Genomic DNA, 9,117 nt, shown 5'->3' on the forward strand with positions numbered 1-9,117 from the left:
GATGTTTATAGCTGATAAGTAGCTCTCAGAATACATGTTACCCACATCACATCTGTTCAACATCTGTAACATCTGTAGAGGAAACTTGATATTTGAATGTATACAGTGTGAATGGGGCGGCCATTTTGTTTTCTCCTGTAATTCATGGATGAATGTTTGTAGCTGTATGTCTGTGTTTTCATGGGATTCTTTTCAGCTGTTTCTAATGGCTTGTGAACTTTTTTATTAATCTGTAAAACAATCAAACAAAAGGAAAATGTGATAATTTAAAAGTAAACATAAAAAATAAATATGTTTTTAATTTGAAAACTTCCATTAAACTCAGGAAAATACATCAATTTGTTTCCATCAGGGACTGATCTGAAGCTGTTCTGTAAATATAATCATTATCAGTGGTGTTTATCCTGTTCTGTCCATTTACTGTCAGCGACTTTTAACAGTGTTTTCTCTACAAACACATTTTATTCATATTTAAATGTTTGATAAAGCTATAGATTATATCACAGTAATCAGTAAGATGTTTATGCAGCAGAAATTGAACATATTTGTCTTGTTTCTGTCTGCAGACTGACCAGCGCTAATTATACAACAATTGTTGGATTGTATACCTGGATTATTGAGCATGGACTTTGTTAGTGCTACTAATAGTCAATAGTTCAGGTTCCAGACTCGGAAGCCCAGGGCTCGTTTTTCGTAGAGATTCAAAACCAGAGTCTCCGACTACTTCAACTTCTGGCCATCCCTCCTGCTCCAGACCGAACATCTCTTCCGAGTCAGAGGAACAAAGACTTCTCAAACACATAATGAATAAGAATAACCTTTGTTCTGAAAGGTCAACTTAAATTGTTTTCATTGCTGCTTGAGGCCTAAACAAAAGTAAAAACAGCCAAACACAAGGTCTCTTATTTGATCAAATATTTGAGAGCTTTATTTTGAAAGTCCAATTTTAAACTTGCTCCTGCTTGCAACAAAGTTCATGCTCAATCATCCAGGTACCAAATCCAATAATTCTCAGTCAGGTCATCGGGACAGTTTCTTTTTTATAGAAACGTTTCGCCCTCTATCCGGAGGGCTTCATCAGTCAGAGGAGTTCCAGTAAACTGTTTCCTCACCAAGCAGTAAACTTAAGTGGACCAACCAGTTTGCTGGAGCTAAGATGGTTTCTGGGGGCCGTCCTGTGTGAACTTCTCCCTGGCAGGCAGCCAAAGCGTTTCAAGGCAACAAAGTTACCAAAGTTACAGGTACCAAATCCAATAAGTGTCAGTCGGGTCATCTGGACAGTTTCTTTTTTATAAAAAAAGAAACTGTCCAGATGACCCGACTGACACTTATTGGATTGCTCCTGGTTGCTTTTTATGACTTTTAATAGATAATTTTGAAAAGCTGCTCAATTAATTCTTTGTAAAATAAACGGGTCTAATCTGAAAAGACGTGATATTTGAGTGTATGCAGGGTTTATGGGGGCAGCCATTTTGTTGTCTCCAGTAATTTTAAGGTGGAATGATTGTGGCTGTATGTTTACATTTTCACTGATGGATTTTGAAAAACACTTTTTGTATAACTTAGTTTACAACAATCTTCACGTTTTGTCTCCTGGACCAAACAATGGGATCTTAGTTTAACCATCATGAAAATTCTGCTAACTGGGTTGAGACCAGAGCAGATGAGCTTTTAAATGTTCATAAAGCTTATTTTTACCTTTCATTACATTTAGTTCAGTTTAGGCTTAATTCACATCAAAAGCCACGTCAGGACAATAAAACCATTCAGGTCCAGTTCAGTCCAAAGCCTTCAGATTCAAATCCCATGACAGATATCTGAACTGGACCACATGAAAGTCTTAAAGTCCATTTATCTCTTTAAAAGCCAACTTGCACACTGAAGACTGACGAGGATGAGTTGTTCAAGAATAAAAAGGACGCAGCTGCTGTTTTAAAATTAATTTATATTTTGTATCAAATGGTTTCAAAAACAATTTGTTGACGTCTTTGGTTGACTTGAACTTGTTCTGTTACTGTCAGTGACTTTCAATGCAAGGCTTTCTCTAAAGACACATTTACTTGTTTTATTTAACTTCAATAGTTTATGAAGCTGTGACAGCACATTAAAGTTCTTACATTGAGACATTAATCAGCAGAAAGTGAACATAAAGCTTTGTTTCTGTCCTCAGGTTGATCCACGCTGCGCATGGTCTATACTTTCTGTTCCACCTCTGTCCAGGTCTAAAAAAATGGAGGGCCAGCTTCCTAGTGCAGAACTTGCTCCATCTAAACGCAGACACCCCCACCACAGACCTCCTGCTGCATCTCCTGGGCCGTCAAAACATACGCTTACTTCTGCATTACCTCCTCCATCAAAACGGCAGGTTCCTACTCCTCTACCAGCTCCATTAAAATGCAGGCCTCCTTCTGCAGTTCGTGGACCCTTGGAACCAGAGCCTCCCACTTTAGCAACTCCTCTACCAAAACACATGTTCACAGCTGTAAAGAGTTATCCACGAACATGTATTCTGATTGATCCACTACCTGCTCCACCAAAAGGCCGGCGTCATGGTGCAAATCCTGAACCAGAGCCTCCTGCTCCAGCTGCTCCTTTGAAACACAAGCTCCCTGCTCCACACTCTGGACCCTCAAAACGCCATTGTACTTCTGCATTACCTCCTCCATCGAAACGTCAGGTTCCTGCTCCTCTACCAGCTCCATTAAAATGCAGGCCTCCTTCTGCAGTTCGTGGACCCTTGGAACCAGAGCCTCCCACTTTAGCACCTCCTCTACCAAAACACATGTTCACAGCTGTAAAGAGTTCTCCACAAACATGTATTCTGATTGATCCACTACCTGCTCCACCAAAAGGCCGGCGTCATGGTGCAAATCCTGAACCAGAGCCTCCTGCTCCAGCTGCTCCTTTGAAACACAAGCTCCCTGCTCCACACTCTGGTTCCTTCCAACCAGAGTTTCTTTCTCCAGAACCTGGACCTTCAAGGCCCAAATCATTCAAGGTCCTATCACCCATAGCCGATGCCCAGAGGAAGAAGAACATTGGAGGTATTTTAAATATAAGAAAGCTGTGCTAGTCCTCCTCCTCCTCCTCCTCAGGCTCAGTTCATGGCCAGAGACCTGAAATGTTATAAATAAAATATTAAAAACATTTTAAATGACATCTTAATTCTCATATTTATCAGATCTCAAATAATGACTTTAGTTTTTGGACCATGTGCAATAATAAAAGTTTCAGTTTATTGTAAGAATGGCTTGTTAAAATATTTGATCTCTTCTTACAGCTTGTTCAAAAAGATAATGTTTTAATGTTTGCTGCACCATTATATGAGGAAAATGGGTTTAAATATATTCAAGTTTTTAAAATCTTTCTGAATTTGTTATTTTCACAGTAGTGATCTGAATTGTTGAGCAATGCTCAGAAATGTCTCGGGGTCCAAACAAACCCGGGGTTTCCTAAAACCACCAGTAAACTCAACATGGAGTTCATTACTTTCTGCTGAATGACCACATTTGTGTTACGTGAGTTAATGTGCTTTGTTTAAAAAGAAATCTTCACCTTAAGAAAAAGTAAAATAGTTTCTTAAACGGTGTCTAAAAGAGGTATTTAGTTAGGGTTTAAATATATGTTGCAACGGTCTGATAAAAGAAAAGACATGTATAGACAGATATGGTCATTAATAAATTGAGCTTTTTACCAACAAATTTTCCTTTAATTTAATTGTGGACTGGAAGAACGGTGATTTCCTCTCCCAGCTGTGGTCTGGAGTTAACAAAAGTCACACCGTCTATAAGTAACAGTCCACTGACTATTAGAGAGACTGCAAACATCAACAGCTGCTGATTAATTCAACCAACGTCTTAAATTCTGGCATTAAAGAAAGTGAATGTGACGGTCGGATCGGCTGAATCTGTCATCGCCTGCTGCTGAGAGGGAAGGCGGGTGACGACCGCACCCTCGCGCCGAGTGACGGCCACTGCAGCTCGCCGAAGAGTCGGGCCGTCGCCGCCGCAGCGTGTCTCCGACTACCAGCGGAGGGGCCTTTGAAGGGAGTCTCCTGGAGCTGCTGCCGCCGGGACGGTTTGGGTGAACTATGCAGAGACGCATGCGGTAAGCAGGTAAATGGGTTGGAGTCTGGAGAAATAAACACAGACAACATGGAGGAAATTTAAAAAAATCTCTCAATTTCATGAGTGCTTGAACTAAACGTCAAGAACTGTTGATCAGTTTAGTTGAGGAGGTTAAACAGCTGAAAGTCGCACTAAGAGATAGAGATGTTAAAATTTCTGAACTTGAGAAAAAGGTGGATGAACTAGAACAATACACACGAAAGGAGGATTTATTAATCGCTGGACTTGAGGTGGAACCCAGAAACTCTGCTCAAGCAGTGGCAGGTGGGGACAACTCAGAAGATGCTCCTCAGGAACAATTGATCACGTTGGAGCAACAAGTGGTGACTTTTTTTTTTTAAAGAAAGGGACATTGATATTACACCTGAGATCATATCAACTTATCACACCTTACCAACTAAATCAGATAAGAATAAACCACCCATTGTCATCAAGTTCATCAGTAGAAAAGCAAGAAACGATCTAATGGTACAAGCAAGAAAACTGAAAGGGACAAATGTGTACATAAATGAGCATTTAACCAAAAAAAATGGTCACCGTGAGGCAAGGTTGTTGAGGAAACAAAAATAAAATAGTGGCAACATGGACAAAAAATGGAAACATCTGGGTTAAGGTTAATGAAGGGTCACAAGCTAAAATGATAAAGGAACTGAAGGATTTAGAGAAATTTAGATGAATTAGTTAAGGAATAAATTGAAAAGTAAACTGAAACAACTTGGTACATATGGATTTAATAAAATGTGGATGTAAATGAATACAAACACTAAGATATGAATATACAGTACATGAAGACTCTGAACTTAAAATTTATGATGTAGATGATCAGTTTTGTTCAAATTTCTTTCCAGTAAAGAATGTGAATGTTATAATGAAGAGCAATTTAACAATATCAACAGGGCAATAGATGACCTTTCAATTATTCATATTAAAAGTAGAAGTTTAAGTGCAAATTTATTAACTATAACAGATTATTTAAAACAATTGGAACATTCAGTATAATAGCTGTCTCAGAAACATGGTCTAATGATGAAAATATAAACAGTGTTAACATTGAAGGGTATTAACTTTATTAAATGAACAGAAAAAATAAACGAGATGGTGGAGTAGCTCTATTTATAAATAAAGAAATAACATGTAAAAAAATGACAAAATGTCAGTTATAGTAGAAAATCTCATGGAGATGATTACAATTGAAATAATAAACACTAATTCAAAAAGTATAGTGATAAGTTGTGTATATCGACCACCTGAGTCAAATATAGAACTATTCAACGATCAGATCATGGAGATGCTGGAGGGGAGTATTAATAAAACTGTGTTTTTGTGTGGAGACTTCAATATCGACTTATATAAAAATACAGACTCAAATAACATCAATACATTCATTAATTCAATGAATAGTTTAAATCTGTATCCATTAATATCTAAACCGACAAGAATTACCACTCATAGTGATACTATAATTGATAATATCTTTACATACATAACTAATACAGAGATAATGGGAGGAATTTTGATTACTGACGTAAGTGACCACTTACCAGTTTTCACAATTTATGGTAAACATCAATGCATATAAAAGGAGATACAAACAAGAGAAAAATAATAAATACATCAAAAAGGCTTTGAATAATCTAATAGATGATTTACAGAAACAAAATTGGAAGACGTGTATGTTGGTGATGTTAATATAGCATATGATGTATTTATGAATACCTTGGTAGCTGTAGAGGTTGGCTCCTCTACCCCTCCTTTCTCTGTTGTTTGTGTTTTCCTAATTATCTCTCCACAGCTGCTGCTCATTACCTGGACCAGGTGGAGGAGCTATTTAATCTGGAGCATCACTCCAGATCAGTGCCAGAGCAAAGTTCTACCAAGCTCCATGTTCCTGTGACTACTGGCTGGCTGACTTCAAGCTCCTTATCGGTCTCCCTGCGTGACAGCAGCGTTTCTCCTCCTCCACCTTCACTCCTGTGTGCCTCACCTGGTTCCTGGTTCCTCCTCACCTCCACCCCAGCTCCCTTGGTGATTTTTGTAAATACACTTGTAAATATACTCACCTGATCCCACCGTGAATTGTTGGATTTGGATCCTGTCTCCTGTTCTCATGCTCCTGGAACAACAACGACAAGTAATCTTATTTTTGGATTACTATCAACAATTCCAAAATCTCCTCAAGACGATTTGTCGTTCACCACCAATCTCCTCTCTATTCCCACAGTGGATCCATCCTGAGTTTGAGTTTACCAGATACACCTGAACCAATAAATAATATTGTTTTTTACCTCAAGTTGTTCAGTCCTTTCTTCAAACCGTTCGCCTTTGACATCACCTACAGACCCTAATAGTAGCAATTTATGATAAACATTGTGTGCAAAAAAAATTATACAAAACGAAATGCTGTTGATAAACCATGGATGACAAAGGGGTTGAAAAACGCTTGTTAAAAAAAACAAAAAAACAATTTGTATTCGTGCTTCTTGAAATTGAAAACAAAAGAAGCAGAAGGAAGATACAAAAAGTATAAAAATAAACTGGTTTGGATCATAAGAAAACATAAGGAGGAATATTATATTAATTAGACAAAAGTAATGGTAATATGAGAACAACATGGCAAATAATGAATAGCGTTCTAAAAAATCATGAATCCAAATCAAGTATTCCACAATATTTTGTAAAGGATGGTAATAATATCCATGACCAAAATGTGATTGTAAAGGAGTTTATAATTATTTTGTAAATGTTGGCCCAAGCCTTGCAAACAAAATACCTACAGTAGATGCAAACGTGAATCACAAAATTACAAGTTGTACTAATAGTATCTTTTTGGAAGGAACTAACAAAGATGAGGTAATGGATGTTGTAAATGACCTTGCAGACAAAATATCAAAGGATTGGGTTGACATGGATATGATGTTTGTAAAAAAACATGAGTTATGTCATTGAGCCGTTTGTACACATCTGTAATCTGTCATTCAAATCAGGAATATTTCCAAATATGAAAACAGTCAAAGTGGTTCCACTTCTTAAAAATGGGGATAAATGTGACTTTAATAATTATAGACCAATATCACTGTTGCCACAATTTTCAAAGATTTTGGAGAAATTATTTGGGATCAGATTGGATCAATTCATTGACAAAACACACTAAAAGTCAATATGGATTTAGAAAAAATAATTCCACATCAATGGCACTTGTTGAATTGGTGGAACAAATAAATACAGTTGATCAAAAGAAGAATTGTATTAGTATTTATGTTGATTTAAGGAAGGCATTTGATACTATAGATCATGGAATTCTTCTTGAGAAACTATATAAATATGGTATTAGAGGGACAGCATTAAAGTGGGTAAATAGTTATTTGGAAGATAAAAAACAATTTATTCAAATACATGACATAAGATCTAAATTTAGTAATATCACATGTGGGGTGCCTCAAGGCTCTGTACTTGGACCCAGGTTATTTAATTTGTATGTGAATGACTTTGTTAATGTGTCAGACATTTTTAGATGTATTTTATTTGCAGATGACACAACATTTATTTGAAAAGGTGATGATACAGAACAAATGTTGGAGTTAATACGGTCAGAATTTGTGAAAATCCAAAATTGGTTTCTTCTAAATAAGTTATCATTAAATCTGGATAAAACCTATTACATGATACACAGTAACAGAAAAACAGATGTTCAAGCTCCATTTTTGGTAGATGGAACTGAAATTTGCAGCGTTAGTGAGGTGAAGTTTTTGGGTGTTATTATTGATGAGAAACTAACATGGAAACCTCACATAAACAATATGAGAACAAAAATATCTAAATCAATAGCAATCTGTATAAAGTAAGAGATCTATTCACTGATAAAGCAATGTTTATGTTGTATAATGCAATAGTTGTTCCTTATTTGGTTTACTGTATAGAAGTCTGGGGTAACGCATGTAAAACTATAACTAATCCTTTGTTCATTTTACAGAAAAGAGCTGTACGAATTATTATGAAAAAAAAACAATAGATATCCGTCGAATACTTTATTTTACCACCTGAAAATTCTGAAATTTTATGATTTGGTTAATTATAACATTTTGTTGCTTATGTATAGGGCACATAAAGGAATGTTGCCCGTTAATATTCAAACGAATTTTGTCAAAAGAGAAAGTGTATATGTTCTTAAAGGAATTGAGATGTTTGTGAAGCCTTATTTTAGGACTAGTTTGAAGGAACGATCCACAATAATTCAGGGAATAGGATTGTGGAATGGTTTGAATGATAACGTTAAAAATGCCAGATCACTGTTTACATTTAAGAGACTGATAACGACGAGTTTCTTGAAAGAATATGGAAATCGTTAATATAAATCTACTTAAGTTGTTGTCTGATTTGATTTAGATGTTTGAGTTTTTATGTTTTTAACTTGGCTAGATTTTTAATTATATTTGTGAATTATATTTTAATTTAAATTTTCTAAAAATATTTTGATTTACTTTAGAATTAAGTAAAAATGGGAAGTTTTCATAAGACTAGTTCTTCTTCTGCCACCTTTCATTTTATTTTATTTACATTTTTTGTTTGTATATATATATATGTGTGTGTGTGTGTGTGTGTGTGTGTGTATCTCTTGTGTTTTTTTTTTTTTAATTGTCATGTTTTTAAATGAAATGAATAAAATTTATTTAAAAAAAAAAAAAAAAAAAACATTCAATACAAAAACAACTGGACTTTATTTGTAACAGAAGACGTTTCGCTTCTCATCCGAGGAGCTTTCAAAGAGCAGTGAGTGAGAGATTCAGGTTATAAGGCTGAGTGAGATAAGACACACACACATATGTAGATTGGCAGTTCACACCTAAACACATTAACAGTAGGTCTTTGTTCATCTAATTCACAGTCGAGGCCCCTCTGTTCCCATCAAGTGTGAAAACCGGCTGGGAATCTGTTTTAAAGTTGCATTATATGTTTTTGAAAGTGGAAATCTGAGGCCTCCTCCTCTGTTAAG

Source organism: Nematolebias whitei, chromosome 6 (genome assembly GCF_014905685.2).
Source record: "Nematolebias whitei isolate Nwh7 chromosome 6, NemWhi1, whole genome shotgun sequence".
Classification (NCBI taxonomy): domain Eukaryota; kingdom Metazoa; phylum Chordata; class Actinopteri; order Cyprinodontiformes; family Rivulidae; genus Nematolebias; species Nematolebias whitei.